The following is a 16,830-nucleotide window of genomic DNA, read 5'->3' on the forward strand; positions in this document are numbered from 1 at the left end:
GTCCTCTGCCCACTTTATTCCTCAGTGTCATCCTCGATGGATGCTTCCTCCGGGGAAACGACCCCCAAACTCAGGATACGGGACTCCCAGGAGGCCTCTCCCCAGGCCCGCGCCCCCGTCCCACTCCGCGAGCCCTGCCTCTCCCGGTGCCGCGGAGCCCCTGACGGCTGCGAGGCCCACGGAGGAGCGGGGCTCGTGGCCAGGGGGGCCGCCCGCAGGGTGCGGCCGCGCGGGTCGCCTCCGCCTCTCCACGCCTTCCCCATCCCCGAGGAGGACACCCCTCCTTCCGCCGGCCCGGCGCCGCCTCCCCGCGCCCGCCCGCCCTGGCCCCGCGCCCCGCCGGCCGCCGGCAGCGCGGGAGCGCCCTGGGATGGGACTGGGAGGCAGCGGCGGCAGCGGCTCGGGCGTCTCGGATCCTCGGCCCTCCACGATCGGTTCCCCCCGGGACAGCCGCGGCCCCGGCCGGGCGACGCGGCCAACGAGGGCCCTCGCGGGGCGACGGTAGCTGCAGGTGAGTGTGGCACCCGTGGCCGGGCGTGGACGGACGGATGGACACGCGCACGCGGGCGCCCTCCCCGCTGCCAGCCTACGCTCGACCCTGCGGCTCCACGAGGGTCCTGCGTCCCCTCGGGGACACGGGGAGGGGAGGGGACGCCGGGAGAGGGGCTGGCGGGGACCGGGCTTGCCCCTCGCTCCGCGGGCTGGGCTCGCTTTCTACCAGGGCGCACGGGGCTGTGGCCCCCAGAGTGCCCCGTGGGGGCGCTATGCCCTGCAGCGGGGACCCCAGGGCCCCCGTCTGCAAGGCCCCTGGGGATGGGGGACTTGTTGAGCGGGTATCCAGCTGGGGGAAAAATAATTCTGTGTGTCCCCTGCCTTCCCCAGGATGGTATTTCAGTGTCGGGGTTATCTGATTTCTTCCCTGTTCTCTATAGCAGCCTCCCTGTATTTTAGAAGAGAGAGGGAGGGAGGGGGAGGAGAGAAAGGGTGTGTGTGTGTGAAGGGAGGGCCATTCTGGTGGTTGGGGAGGATAGAAAAATGGACACTGGTAGGGTCTATCAGGATAAACTCTAGATAAACCACAATGACAATTGTGGCAGTGCCCACCAGCTTACAGGCCAGAATAGGTGTAGCACCCAGCTACTCAACCCCTCAGTTTTCTCATCTGGTGGGTTGGTGATAGCCACAGGCTTGTGGGATTAAATGAGATAGGACAAGTGAAGTCCTGAGGATAATGCCTGGAGCCTCTTAAGATGAGGTGGTGAGCTCCGAAACAGGAAGGGATTGGCGCGTACACACACACACACACACACACACACACGCACACACACACACGCACACGCACACAGGCACACACGCGCGCGCGCGCGCACACACACGCACACACACACACGCACACGCACACAGGCACACACACACACACACACACCCTCAGGAAGAATGCCTTCTGTGGGACCTGAACTTTGGGCTTCAGTGCTGTCCCTCAGTTCTTCAGCTCAAGGCTAGTGCTCCACCACCTGAGCCACAGCGCCACTTCTGGCTTATTTTGCTTATGTGATGCTGAGGAATCGAACCCAGGGCCTCATGCATGCAAGGCAAGCACTCTACCACTGAGCCACCTTCCCAGCCCCTGCACAGGTGTTTAACTGGATTTTTCCATGCAAAATGCTACTCCTGTAGTGTTCTCCCTGCTTGCTTTCAAATCAAGAGCTTGACAAAGCAAGATACCAAGCTGGGTTTCCTCTCTGGCTCTGAAACACCTGTGGAGCCAGGTGCTAGGGGCTCACACATGTAATCCTAGCTACTCAGGAGGCTGAGATCTGAGGATTGCAGTTTGAAGCCAGCTTGGGTAGAAAAGTCTGTGAGGCTCTTAACTCCAATAAACTACCCCCAAAAAGCCAGAAGTGGAGCTGTGCCTGAAGTGGTAGAGCTCTATCCTTGACAAAAAGAAGCTCAGGGACAGCATCAGGTCCTGAGTTCAGGCTCTAAGACCAGCACCAAAACCAGAAAAGAAAACAAACGAAAACCCTGTGGAGAAGTCAGAAACCAGTACCTCTTCACCTCCCAGTTTTCTTCCCACACTTTTTTTTTTTTTTTTGTCAGTCTTGGGGCTTGAATTCGGGGCCTGGGTACTGTCTCTGAGCTCTTCAGCTCTAGACAAGGGCTTTACCACAGCACCACTTCTGGTTTTTTGGTGGCTTAGTGTAGATAAGAGTCTCATGGCTTTTCCTGCCTGGGCTAGCTTTGAACTGCCACCCTCAGATCTCAGCCTCCTGAGTAGCTAGGATTACAGGCGTGAGCCACCAGCATGGGGCTCTTTCCAAACTTTTATTCCTGTCCATAGAGTTCAGTCTCCCAAGTTGCAAGGCCCAAAAGAGCTACAAATCAGGCCTCCAGGGATTTTGACTGTCAGACCTTGGCAAACTGGAGCACCCAGACCTAAGCTCATCACCAGAGGTACCAGAGCAGAGTGCAAATCAGAAACAATCTTGGATAATTGTCAGGCCCTAAGCTCCCAAGAGTAACACAACTTAGGTCTCTGTTTGCCAAAGACAGCTGAAATGAGGTCTGAGATTTAAAGAAAAGGGAAGAGATGTTGCTCTTTGGAAAAACAGAGAACGAATAATAGAGCCATTGGAGGACTGGAGAAAATCCCAGTTTCTCCAGAGGCAGTTATGGGTACCTACAAAAAAGGCCAAAAAGTAGGTTGGGCTAGGGAAAGAGAAAGAAGAGAGACCGAAGTCCAGGCAAAGCAGACCTGGTGGGCAGTGGCAATGGAGATGGTAAGATGGGAGTAGAACCAGAGTGAGGTGTGAGAGCAGCCAAGGAGACAGCAAAGGCATCTCTGGGTCTTGATCTGAAGCATGTGGTCCTTTCCTAGGGTTTCCTGTCTTCTAGGAGAGCTAAGGAGGGCCCCTCTGCTTTGTGCATGAGTATACATAGAGTGATTCAGGAGGCTGGGGGTGAGGGGAGACTGATGTCCAAGGAGAGAGTGGAGCCTGTCTCTACTGTTGCTAGGAAACAGTGCCAGGGAGGCCCTTCCAAGAGACCCGTGGCCACTTGGAGCTTCAGCCCATGAGGTCATGCTTGAACTCTGCCATGTAGCTCAGCCACCACTGCCTGAAGAAAGCTCAGGGTCAGGACTAGGCACAATTCCAGAGGCCTTGGCTGCTGTCAGGCATTAGTGGTAATGACTATGACAGTGAGTGACTTGGAGGGTGATGAGAGGCAGTGGGAGCACCACCGGAAGCACATAGTTCTCAACACCTGAAGGATCTGGGTTCTAGTTACAATTTCATACCAATAAGTGCCTCAGTTTCTCCATCTGTAAACAATAAATAGGATTTGTGGACAATGAAGCTAGTTACAACGTATGACATAACAAGACAATGGCTGACTCAGAGTAAATAATTATTAGGCATGCTTACTATTACATTGCTTTTAGTTAGATCATTTGTCAGATAGATACAATACTGCATAAGATTGTTTTAAGTGTCAAATGAAACAATGACTGTGAATGTCTCTGACACTGTGTAGGCTGCATACATATTCAGAATGAGTTGACTGAAACTGAAATATTTGCAAAATATCTGCATGTAAAAGTCAGTGGTTGAGTGGTTGAGTGGAAAGTTCTGAGTATTGCCAAAGAGCCTTGGTTTACCTGTGGTTCTCACTGCCTGGTGGAACACTCAGTGTTCTTCCAGGTTGATTGTGTTAGTTTCCAATGACTGATGTAACCAATTGCCACAAAGGTAATGGCTTAAAATAAATTTATGATCTTACAGTTCTGGTGACCAGGTCTGAAATGGGACTCATGTGGTTCAAATGAAGTGTCAGCAGAAATGCACACCCTCTTCAGGCTTCAGGGAAAATCTGTCCCCTTAGGTTTTCTGGCTGTAAAAGCCAACTATATTTCTTGGCTCCTGGTCTCTCCGTCTTTAAAACTGGTAAAAGTGTCTTCTAGCCAGGCGCTGTTGGCTCATGTCTGTAATCCTAGCTACTTATGAGGCTGAGATCTAAGGATCTACTTGGGCAGGAAAGTACTTGAGATTTTTTTTTTTGCACCAGTCCTGGGGCTGGGCTCTGTCCCTGAGCTTTTGTGCTCAAGGCTCTCATGCTCTACCACTTGAGCCACAGACCCATTTAACCCATTTCTAGCTTTTTGTGGTTAACCAGAGATAAGAATCTCAAAGGGCTGGAAATGTGGCTTAGTGGTAGAGTGCTTGCCTAGCACACATGAAGTCCTGGGTTCAATTCTTCAGTACCACATAAACAGAAAATCCTGGAAGTGGTGCTGTGGCTCAAGTGATAGAGCACTGGCCTTGAGCCAGGACCATACACACATATAAAACTTTTCTAACCTGTCTCTCTTTCTGCCTCTGGGTGTCTGTCCTTGTCTCCCCCTCCCCTTGTTTTTCTTCCTTCTTTCTCTTCCTTGTCAATCCTTTGTCTTCTTCTTTCTGGCCATCTTTCCTCTCCCTCATTCCTGTCTCTCTCTTTAAAAAGCCCTTGTAAGTACATTGAGCCTACCTGGGAAAATCCAGGCTAAGTTCCTCACCTCAAACTCTATAATTCAGTCACCTCAACAAAATCTTTTTGTAAGCCCCAGCCTTCTTCAAACTCAGAAGTTGTTCCTAACTGTACTTTTTATACGTTCTCCCTTTCTTTGATTCTTCTTGACTTTTATCCCCAGTCCCTCATGACAGACATTTTCTTCATCCACATCATTTACTGACTTTTCCAGCCCAGAGTTTCTGGCTTGTTCTCCATTTCCAGTGAAATATAAAGTCAGATGCCTCCACCTCATGGCAAGATCTCTGCTAAGAAAATCCCCACCTAACGTGTTTGTGTTTGACTCCCCTGAGATTTACTGCAGAGGGTCTCTAGTAGTTCCTACTGCTGATGTAACAAGTTACCACAAACTCAGTGGCTTAAGATTATATAAGTTTAGGATGTCAAAGTCGTGGAGATCAGAAATGGTTGTCCTACGGGGGCAAATCAGAGTGTTGGCAGGCTGGAGCCTCCGGCGGCTCTAGGGGAGAAATCATTTCCCTTCTGTTTCCATCTTTTCACATGCCAAGGGTCATTTGGATATTTATAACCTCATTATGGGCCATATGAAATGATCAATACAGGCAGACAGCCACAGGCAGCTGATGAGAAGTATATGAGAAGTATAACTTGTCTGTCCTGTCCTATACCAAGTAATTTGGTGGGGGGGCATTACAGGGCCTACTGGTAGATGTTCTCCACCCCTTGTAAGCTGCTCTTGTCATTTGGCTCTTGTTATTAACAGCCCATGAACAGCAGGCTGCCTATTAACATGTTATAGTTATTTCTCTGGTTCTTCAACTTCTATTTTTCTAATTTTAGTTGTATATGTGTGTGTGTGTGTGTGTGTGTGTGTGTCTCTGTGTGTGTGTGTGTGTGTAAGTCTGTGTGTGTGAGTCTGTGTGTGTATATGTGTGTGGTATTGGGAGTTGAACTGAAGCCCCCATGCTCTCACTTGGCTTTTATTGTTCATAGCTGGTGTTCTACTAATGAAGCCACACCTCCACTTCTAGAGTTTCATGGATTCTTATCTGCCTAGTATGGCTTTGAATCCTGATCCTTAGATCAAGCCTCCAGAATAGCTAGGATTACAGAGGCCAGACGTCAGTGCTTGGCTTATCTCCCTATTTTAAAGGTTTATGCGATTATCTGATTAGCAACCTTAGTTCCTTTTGCCACATAGCACCACATTTCCAAGTTCTAGGAATTAGGCCATGGAATGGCCATAGCCATTCTTCAGAGGAACATTATTCCACTTATCCCAGAGTTGTCTTTCATGAGCTTTATTCTTAACTATCCCCTTCCAGGAGATGCACAATGGTCCATTTAGCAGAAAGGCCATGGGAAACTTTCTCCAAAGCCAGTTTCTCAGCTCTGATCACTCTTTCCCTTGGTCCATGACAGGATCTGAGAATGAAGCACCATTTGTTAAGTAAGTTTTTTTTTTATAATAAGAACATATAAAGATGCAAAAACCGGGCTGGGAAGGTGGCTCAGTGGTAGAGTGCTTACCTCGCATACATGAGGCCCTGGGTTTGATTCCTCAGCACCATATAAGCAGAAAAAGCCAGAAGTGGTGCTGTGGCTCAAGTGGTAGAGCACTAGCCTTGAGCTGAAGAGCTGAGGGACAGCGCCCAGGTCCAGAGTTCAGGCCCCACAAACAGCAAAAAAAAAAAAAAAAAGAAATAAAGAAAAGAAAAGATGCAAAGCTATAGGGACTATCTCAGTGGAGTTTTACAAATTGAACATTCATGTAACTGCTTCCTGGGTCGGACTGCATAAGCTCTTCTTTAACCCAAAAAATATGTACCTTCTGAAGGTACATACTTTTTTTTTTTTTTTTTTTTGTAGGTCGTGGGGCTTGAACTCTGGGCCTGGGCGCTGTCCTAGTGCTCTTCAGCTCAAGGCCAGCGCTCTACCGCTTGAGCCATAGCACCACTTCCGGTTTTCTAGCAATTTATTGGAGATAAGACTCTCACAAACTTTCCTGCCCGGGCTGGCTTTGAACCTCGATCCTTAGATCTCATGCTCCTGAGTAGCTAGGATTATAGGCGTGAGCCACCGGGGCTGGACATACTTTTTAAACTTTTAACTTCTGTCATCATAGATTAGTTTTGCTGGTTTGTTTTCTTTCTGTTGTTGTAGTATTAGGATTTGAACACAAGGCCCGGTGGTTGTGAGACAGATGTTTTTCTGTTTGAACCATTCTCTCAAGCCCCTTTTGCTGTGGTAATTTTTCAAATAGGTTCTCATATTTTTCCTGGACAGACTTGGACTTCATCCTCTTATTTATAGCTCCTTTGTAGCTAAGATAACAGTGGGAGCCACTCCCAACATTTTATTGGTTGAGATGGGATCTGGTGAACATTTTTGCCTGGGGTTGGCCTTGAACTGCAATTTTCCCAATGTCAGCTTTCCAAGTAGCTGATATTATAGGTTTGGGCCACTGGGCTTGGCTCAGTTTTGCTGATTTTTTTATGTGGGTTTTTAAAAATTGAAATATGCATACAGAAGAGTACATAAGTCAAGGATGCAGCTTGGATGAATTTTCCTGATGCAAACCTGTGTCATCATCCATTTGACCTATGAACAGAATAGTCTAAGTACCCAGAGTCTCCCTTCAATACCCAAGTGTAGCCACTGCCCTACTTTCCTAGTTTCTATGATTGTAGGTTCATTTTTATTCAATATTATGTTAATGAATTTATCATATTATCTGTGAAGTGGTAACTTTTCCTCTTTGTTGCTATATACCATCCCATTGTATTATATTTTATCTCTTTTGTTGTTAAGGGCCATTTAGATTGTTCCCATTCATACTTCAGTTTTAAAGGTGACAACCCAGCCATACTTCATTTAACCAGAACAAATGAAGAGACATATTGTGTAGCAAAAAGATGTGTGTGTGTGTGTGTGTGTGTGTGTGTGTGTGTGTGTGTGTGTGTGTGTGTGTGTGTAGATTCACTCCTGTTGGGATGTGGAAGTCACTTAGAGTTTCTTCACTCCTGTTGGGATGTGGAAGTCACTTAGAGTTTCTGAGCAGGAGCATAATAAGCGTGATGTTGCATTGGTGAGGTACAATTTAGCCCTGGTGTCAGATGGTATGACAGGATAGACTTGGACAAAGTCAATCAGTTAAAAGTAGGTCCAGCTGCATTTTGCAGAAAAGATGCAAATAGTAGATATTTAAGGAAGGCAGTTTAGCTGAGCGTGGTGACTCAGGCCAGTAATCCTAACTACTCAGGAGGCTGAGATCTCAGGATCTCTGTATAAAGCCAGCTCTGGGTGAAAATTTGGTGAGACTTTTATCTCCTATTAGCTAGCAAAATGCTGGAAGTGAAGATATAGTTCAAATGGTAGAGTTCCTGTCTGTGTGAAAAAGTTAAGCAAGAGCATGAGGCCCTATGTTCAGGCTACCTACACAGGAAGGAAGGAAGAAAGGAAGGAAGGAAGGAAGGAAGGAAGGAATAAACAAAAAGGATGGGACTTATTGGCTTTTCTTTCCCTCCCTCCCTTCCTCCCTTCCTCCCTTCCTTCCTTCCTTCCTTCCTTCCTTCCTTCCTTCCTTCCTTCCTTCCTTCCTTCTTTCCTTCCTTCCTGCCTCTGGGGCTTAACTCTGGGCCTGGGCTCTGTCCCTTGCTTCTTTTACTCTAAGGCTACACTCTACAACTTGAGCCAGTTCTGGCTTTTTCAGAGTAGTTTATTGAAGATAAGAGTCTCATGTACTTTCCTGCCTGGGCTGGTTTTGAACCAGAATCCTTAGATCTTAGCCTCCTGAGTAGCAAAGATTACAGGCATGAGCCACCGGCTCCTGGCCTTGCCTTCTGTTTCTGTGATACCTCATGGTTGAAGACAACTGTTGGGTCTGTAGCCAGGGTGTCCACATTCCAGGAGTTAGGAAGAAATACGAAAGGAAGGTCACCCCCATCAGACTCCCAACGTTAAGGAAACTTGCAGAAGCTGTTTGCATCTTGTCCTTCCCTACCAACTGGCCAGCACTTAGTCCCTAGGCTGGGATAAGAGAAGATATTCCAGCATATTACATGAGCATTTGGAAAGTGGGGGTTCTGGTGCTAAAGAAGAAGGGCAAAAAAGGGACCTGGGGACGACTATTGGCTGTCTCTGACAAGGTCTTTGCAGTCTCTCTGGTGTGAATAAGGGCCAGGTCTTGGGTTGTGACAGGGCTGGATAAGGAAAGGGACATAAGAGACATCACTGACAAACAATAGGACTGGCACCATTTGGTGACTGGTGAAGGGAAAAGATATGGGAGGCCTGGCGTTGGTGGCTCATTCCCGTAATCCTACCTACTCAGGAGGCTGAGATCTGAGGATCAAAATTCAAAGCCAATCCATGAGACTTTTATCTCCAACTAACCATCCCCAAACCAGAAGTGGACCTGTGGCTTAAGGTAGAATGCTAGCGTTGAGCAAAAAAACTCATGGACAGCACCTAGGCCCTGAGTTCAAGCCCCATGACAGAAAAAAAAAAAAAAGATATACTGAGATGTGAGATGATGGGTTTTCCCAAAACATTATTCCCTGAGAGAAAAGGAACCCCTTGTAGGCTGAGCCCCTCAAGGTCTCTGAAAGAGACCTGTTTTGTACAAAATACTGTTTGTAGAAGAAAACAGTGGCCTTAATCGTGATCTTTTGGATACTTAGAAAAATCAACTAGCCCAAAGTACAAATTTCAACTACTCAGATTGTAATTAGTCTTGAGGATGACATTTCACTGTTGGAAGAGTTAGATAACACAATCATCCTTGTAAAGGTTATTTTAAAATGCAAAATAATGAGTGGTGAAGTTGGAATGATGAGATTATGAATTTGTGTTTTCATAAAAAAAGAAAGTGTAAAAATATTCAAAAATCGAAATGCCCATATGTTATATAAATGGATTCAAGTGGCCTAAAATTTCTAGTGACTGCAACATATATGGATTCAAAGAGTACTGTATCCCAAACAGAAGGGAGATACTGTAAGACTCAGTCTCTTTAATGCTAATAAGACATCGGTGTCAGACTGGGAAGGTGGCTCAGTGGTAGAGTGCTTGCTTTGCATGCATGAGGCCCTGGGTTCGATTCCTCGGAACCACAAAAGCAGAAAAAGCTGGAAGTGGCACTGTGTCTCACTGTGGTAGAGCACTAGCCTTGAGCTGAAGAGCTCAGGGACAGTGCCCAGGCCCAGAGTTCAGGCTCCATGACTGGCAAAAAACAAAAACAAAGACATTGATGTCAGAGAAGACAGTAAGACCTTTGAAAACATGATTTTATAAAATAAGAAAGTGTGAACTCTAGATTAATGTATTTTACAATTTAAGCTGTTTTAAATATGTATGTGACTAAACTGACACATTTTCATAAGTAAATGCTTGATAGTTCACACGTATTCTTCAAAATTCTATGTTCAAGATGGGAGCTAGTGGCTCAAGCCTGTAATCCTAGCTATTTAGGAAGATGAGACCTAAGATTGTGGTTCGAAGCCAGTCCAGGTAGGAAAGTTAGTGAGACTCTTATCTTCATTTAACAGTGTTCAGGCTCTGAGTTCAAGCCCCAGGACCAGCACACACACACAAAAATAAAACAAAACTTAAACTAAACTAAACTAAAAGTAAAGCAATATTAAATAAGGGTTCCCTTGTGACTTACTGGATTTGGGTCATTGGGTCCAGGGAATAGAAAGCTCTTGGTCTCATTAGAGAAAGAATTCAGGAAGGACCCAGGGTAGATTTAATCAGGAGCAGATTTATCAGTGAAAAGCAAAGCGAAAGTGTGCTCTTCAGATGGGATGCTGGAAGGCTTTAGAACCACAAGCTTTTATTGTGCTATGTAGATATGGAGGTGATTAGTTTTGAAAAGGGGGCTAATGAGTCCCTGATTTATGGAGACTGGGCTATGTGTCCTCAATTCCTCCCATAAAGCCAGGCAGAGAAATTCTTGACCTTGAACAGTCAGGCTGGGTTGGGGGGAGAGGGGAGGCTGTCATTTTCCATGGGCCATAGGTACTTCGGCTCAGTAAATCCCAGTTGTGTGTCACAGGTTGTTTTGTTAATGTCAGTGGTCCAGGATGTGATTCCTTACCAGCATCCAAGCCCTCCTTCTCAGCTATCAGGTTGCCTAACTCCTTGCTTAATACCTCTGTTATTCCCATCAGGAAAGTGGGGACCTTTCTTTTAGAGTCGCGTACATGTAGACAGATACAGTATGTAGAGAAAGTTATGGGTTTGGATTTTGTGGGTGACATGGTGTAGATCCCAGGAGCAGGGCACAGTCTAGGCAGGAAGATAGACCGGTTAACAAGGAAAAGTGAGGACAAGCAGAGACAGCCAAGAAACCACTGTGGAAGAGTCAATCCTTAGGCAAACTGAAGAACATTTACTGCTAGGTGACATATGAGCAAAGCATTGTGAGCTGAATGTTGTCTTGATTAATACAGAATAAAGACATTGCAGGCCAAGGGAGTAGCTGGACAAAGGCACCCAGTTTGTAAAAAAAAAAAAAGAAGAATCTGAGCTCCGGCGGGGAGCCTGAGTGGAAGTGGGGATCACCATGTTGGAGAGGAGGCTGGTGGTCAAACATGTAGGCTTTGAATGGCAATGTTTATGGAGTGATGCCATACACAGATTCCAGATGGAAGAGGGACAGAGACAGTAGGTGAAGGGGCTCGTGGAGGAGTATGAGTGGCAAAGGGCAGGAACAGAGAGGACTATGGCATTGACTGTCCCAGGTCTACCAGGGGGATGTGCACAGAGGTGGGAAGGTAGTGTTTGTGTTCTCCTGAAGGTGGTGGGCGATGCAGACTGCACCTGCAGGCTGGCTCCACATTTCTGGTGTGTGTGTGGATGGCTGAGCTGACAGCATTATCTCGACCATGAAGGGACCTGAGGGGGAGAAGGGACATCATGCCTGGACAGACTATATTGGAAAGATGACCTTTTTTTTTTTTTTTTGCTGGGTGGAAGTCATGGATGACCATTTCAGGCCAACTTCAAAGAGGACCAAAGTCTAATATTGACAGCCACCTGAGTATAATGAATGGCTTTAAATCCTAGCAGAGGTTGGCTTCCCATTTGCCAGCTATGCAGAAGTTGGGGATTCTGGCAATAGGTGGAAGACAGAAGGACAGCCTCAGTCAGTCTACTACAGTAATGTGTGAGTCTCTTGGAAGCAGAGCTGGAGATGCAACTTACTATTGCTGATGGAAAAATCTGAGGACAAAGCTGTTCAACTCATGTCTAAGAACTTACAAGCTGGGGAACCTCTCTTTCTCTCCCCTCCATGTCTCTCCCTCTTTTAAAGTCTGAGAGGCAGCAGGGAGAGAATCTTGGTTTGGCTAGTTCACTATCTGTGCAGCCTTGCAAAGTGTCTTTCCATCTGTGAGTCTTAGTGGATGGAAATCCTCCACCACGTCCATAAAAGTAGGATTTCACATACCTTCCAGATGGATTATAGGCATCAAATGAGAAGGTAGTTAGAAATGACCAAAATTACTGCCTGGCCCCTCAGAGGCACTTAGTAAATATTAGTGCCTGTCTCCCCTTCTCTTTTTGTCTGAGTAGGACATGTCTCTGCCTCTTTCAAGATAGAGCAGGACTGGGAAGGTGGCTCAGTGGTAGAGTGCATGCCTCTCATGCATGAGGCCCTGGATTTGATTCCTTAGCCCCACATAAACAGAAAAAGCCGGAAGTGGCGCTGTGGCTCAAGTGGTAGAGCACTTGCCTTGAGCTGAAGGGACAGTGCCCAGGCTGAGAGTTCAAGCCCCATAACCACCACCAAAAAAAAAAAAAAAAAAAAAAAAGAAGAGGAAGAAGAAGAACAGTCTTACTGCCCAGTGGTCTGAGTTAGGGTGAGAAACACTGCTTTCCTGTCATACCTCTTATTTTATGGCTAATTAGATCCCAGAGAGTTTCATCACCTACAAGAGTTCTCACAGGTGTCCACAACATCCACTGTTGGCCATGGAGGGATTCTATTAGCTTGTTGACTTCCAACAATGAAGAGCCCATTTCTGAGAGACTTGGAACACTCTCCTCTCTCTTCCCCCAGCCCTCTGATAAAGCTGAATGAAAAGACTCGTTGTGCCATGGAGAGGAAAAAAAATCTGCTAAGACAAAAGTCAAAGCCTTTGCATTATTTAAAAATATTCTTTCCATGCTTCATGGAATCTGTTCGGAGTGAATTAACCTCTATTTCTGAGTACAACAATTCTCATATGTTCATAGATGAGAAAGGAGCTGTTTTCAAATGTCATTTCATTTTCCACTTAGAGATGGTTCCTGTTCTTCTGACAGCTGTCTAAACCAAACAAGAAGCAATCATTGGCCAGGGCATAGGCACTGACTTATTTTCTAGTTCCGCAACTACTGTGTGTTTAAAAAAGAAAATATGGCCAGGTGCCAGTGGCTCATAGCTGTAATTCTAACTACTCAGGAGGCTTAGATCTGAGGATCATGGTTCAAAGCCAGCCCTGGCAGGAAAGTCTGTGAGACCCTTACTTCCAATTAATCATCAGAAAACCAGAAGTGGCACTGTAGCTCAAGTGATAGAGCACTCACCTTGAGCTGAAGAGCTGAGGGACAGCACCTGGGTCCAGAGTTTAAGCCCCATGACTGACAAAAGAAAAAAAAGAAAAAAAAAAGAAAAAAATTTTTTGTCTGATATCATACTGGTTTTATGTTAGTACTTATGCAGTATCTTTTTCTCCATTCCTTTACTTTTTCCCTTGTTTCCTTGCTTGCTTGCTTGCTTCTTTGCTTGCTTGCTTGCTTCCCTCCTTCCCTTCTTCCTTCCTTCCTTCCTTCCTTCCCTCCCTCCCTCCCTCCCTCCCTTTCTCCTTCCTTTCTTCCTTCCTTCCTTCCTTCTTCCTTCCTTCTTTCCTTCCTTCCTTCCTTCCTTTCCTCTTCCCTTCCTCCCCTCCTCCCTTCCTCCCCTCTTCCCTTCCTCCCCTCCTCCCTCCCTCCCCTCCTCCCTCTCTCTCTCTCTTTCTCTTTCTCTGTCTCTGTCTCTTTCTCTCTCTGTCTCTCTCTCCCTTTCTCTTTCTTTCTTTTGTGCCATTCCTAGGGCTTGAAATAAAGGTCTAGGTGCTGTCCCTGAGCTTTTATGTTCAAGGTTATTGCTCTATGAGCTCTACTTTGGGCTTTTTGTGCTTAATTGGAGATAAGAGTCTCACAGACTTTCCTGCCTGTACTGTCTTCAAACCATGATCCTCAGATTTCAGCCTCTTAAGTAGCTAGGATTATAGGTTTGAGTCACTGGCACTTGGCTCATTTCTTTACATATAACAGCACTTTTGAAGTTTAACTTACAGTGTTTTGACAGGTGTATATCTCTACCATAATCTACGTAATCTTCTCTGTCACCTCCCGAGTGTCTGTCAGGCTGTAAAAACATAATGGATCTTTCCCACTTTTAGTACCCTGACCCATAGATCTGCTCATCACGTTATATACTTTTGTGCTTTAGTGAGTGTCAGATAACTATATTTGTTTGTTTTGTAATGTTTCTGCATCTGCTTGCTCTCATTTAGCACAATTATTTTAGGATTCATGCAGTAGGTCATTTCTGTAATAGTTGAGGCAGATTCTTTCATATGGCTCTACCATAATTTGTCTATGGGTTCATCAGCGTGTGGACATTTGGGTTGTTTTTGGGTTTCTGCTTTTACAAATAAAGCTTCTGAGTATAAGTCTTTGTATATGTGCTGTCTTATCTCTTGGGTAAAAACCTAGGATTGAGGCTGCAAGTAGGGCTGAAGTGTTTCCAGGGTGAGACTCAGTGCTAAAGCATGGGTAATCCTGGCGTGCAGGGGCAGCTGGGCACTCTGCTGTGTCGTTCGGTGACAGTGTGTTTAACTTTACAGAAACAGATGAATTCTTTTCCAAAGAGGCTGCATCATCTCGAATTCTTATCAGCAGTGCCTGAGGATTCCAGCTTTTTCACATTCCTGTCAACACTGGATTAGTAGGCAGCAACTTTTTTTTTTTTACTATCCTAGTAGACTCATGGATTTTTTTTTTTGTATGTATACATGAATGTGTGTATGTATGAAGCACTCATGCCTGGCCTGGCTTCAAACTGTGATCCTCAGATCTCAGCCTCCTGAGTAGCTAGGATTACAGGCATGAGCCACTGGTGCCCAGTACTTTTGAACATTTTGTTTTTGTTTTTATCAATCATGGGGCTTGAACTCTGGGCCTGAGTGCTGTCCCCCAGCTCTTCAGCTCAAGGCTAGTACTCTACCACTTGAGCCACAGTGCCACTTCCAGTTTTCTGTTGGTTAATTGGACTTCCCTGCCTGGACTGGCTTTGAACCGCAATCCTCAGATCTCAGCCTCCTGAGTAGTTAGCATTACAGGTATGAGCCACCAGCACCCAGCTAAGTTTTTTTTAAACTGAGTTTACTTAGTCTGAATAAAAATTATCATATAAAGAATTTGCAAATATTTTATACCAGTTTGTGATTTAACATGCTATTGACTTTTGAAAAGAGAAAAAATGTATGTATGTATGTATTGTCGGTTGTAGGGCTTGAACTCGGAGCCTGGGTCCTGTCCCGAGCTCTTTCAATCAAGGCTTATATTTCTACCACTTGAGCGCATAGTTCAACTTTCAGCTTTTTTGGTGGTTAATTGGAGATAAGAGTCTCATAAAATTTCCTTCCTGGGCTGGCTTTGAACTGATATACTGAGTTCTCAGCCTTCTGAGTAGCTAGGATTACAAGCATGAGCTACTGGTACCCTACCTAATGTATTTTTAAATGATTTGTTTGATTGGGGGGGGGAGGGGGGTGGCTGGGAAGGGAGGTGAAGGGTAAACAAAGGAGGAGGCTGCAATGCTTGGTAAGAAATGTATGCATTATCCTGCCCATGTAATTGTAACCCCTCTGTACAGTATGTTCTCAAATAAAATAAAATAAAATTTTAAATTAAAAAAATGATTTGTTTATCACAGTTTTATTATAAGCAGACAAAAAGTTAATGTATATGAAATGGCTGGCTATGCAACATAAGTTGCTCATACTTTCTACTACCTGTTTTAAAATGGAATGGCCATAAGAATAACAATACCAGCACTCTGCATGCCAAGCACTACATGTAAAATGATGAACACATATGACAAGGTCTGGTATCCCCAATTTAAAGATGAGGCAACTAAGGCAAAGACAGATAAGTAGCCTCCCCAGGGTTGGACATCTAGAATCATTTGGTTTTCCTCCTTTTTACCTCCTTTATCCTTCTCTCATGTCCAGTACCTTTCCCTTAGCACTACTGACTTGGAAATGTGAGCACTTCTTGAAATCCACAGCCTCAAACAGTGGTATTTGTTCTTTGGAAATGGTAATTATGCGCATCATATTTTAAATGTTCAGGTGCGAATGTATCAGGAAGGGAGACTTGAACGTACTTGCATGCATCTTGAAATAATAAACATAGACTTTGTATTTGCCTAGTTTAGAGGAAAAGGAATAGCATTGCAATAATTAATCACATATAAATGGTGACACCCAGTGTCAACATTCCATTAGGTGTTAAATACCGAGAAGGCTTGAAAGTAAGTAATAGATTTCAAGCTTAGAGGAAGAGGCAAAATAGGCTTAATGTTTTTCCTTTTCTTAGAGGAGTCAAAGTTAAAGCTATGAAAAGGGACCAATCTGATGTACTGGTTATTTCAAGGGGGACTCTTTATTGTAATGTGCACCAGTGAACCTTCTGGGAGCCACATGACCTTAGGCAAATTACATCTCTGAGTTACTGTAAGAATTAAATCACTTAGTACTTTGAAAGCACTTGGCCCAGTGTCTCACACATACTAAGTGCTGAATAAAAATTCACTACTTTTAATATAATTTTAATACATAATAAAAAAATGAGCCAGTGAGTGGGAATGCATACTGCGAGACGCGACAGGCGGCTTCATCACCAGTCAGTTCCTGAAAGCAATTTGCTGACATTTACTGAACTATTCAGGGTTTTTGTTTTGTGTTTTTTAAAAAAAAACGATTTCAACTTAAATCAGTGTTTTAACAAAAAGTTTTCTAGTTTCAGGAATTGGTCCTTGCCCTGCCCCTGTCCCTGCCTCTGTCCTTCCTGCCTGTCATAGTAAAATAGCTCTGGCCTTTCATGAATGGAACCCTGACTAATTAGCTCATTTGGCTTTTGGCTAATGAATTTTCTGTTAATTCATTCATGGGCAATCTAGGTTGGCCACCCTGGGCTTGAATCTTGCTGTGACTTGCTCACTGTATATGACCTTGAACAAGCTAGTTAACCTCCTGGGCTTTC

At 45.3% G+C, this 16,830-nt stretch overlaps 1 protein-coding gene across 2 annotated transcripts in view; it reads left to right on the forward strand.

The window, feature by feature from the left end:
• Nucleotides 1-379: 379 nt before the first annotated feature.
• The window catches only part of Matn2 (matrilin 2), a 128,882-nt gene continuing 112,431 nt past the window's right edge, over nt 380-16,830 (forward strand). For both annotated transcript variants that reach the window (XM_069991115.1, XM_069991116.1), the window contains exon 1: nt 380-511. The gene's annotated coding sequence lies outside the window, so the exon portion shown is untranslated. The remainder of the gene's footprint in view (nt 512-16,830) is intronic.

Source organism: Dipodomys merriami, unplaced genomic scaffold, assembly GCF_024711535.1.
Source record: "Dipodomys merriami isolate MVZ:Mamm:240054 unplaced genomic scaffold, mDipMer1.0.p SCAF_4, whole genome shotgun sequence".
Taxonomy (NCBI): domain Eukaryota; kingdom Metazoa; phylum Chordata; class Mammalia; order Rodentia; family Heteromyidae; genus Dipodomys; species Dipodomys merriami.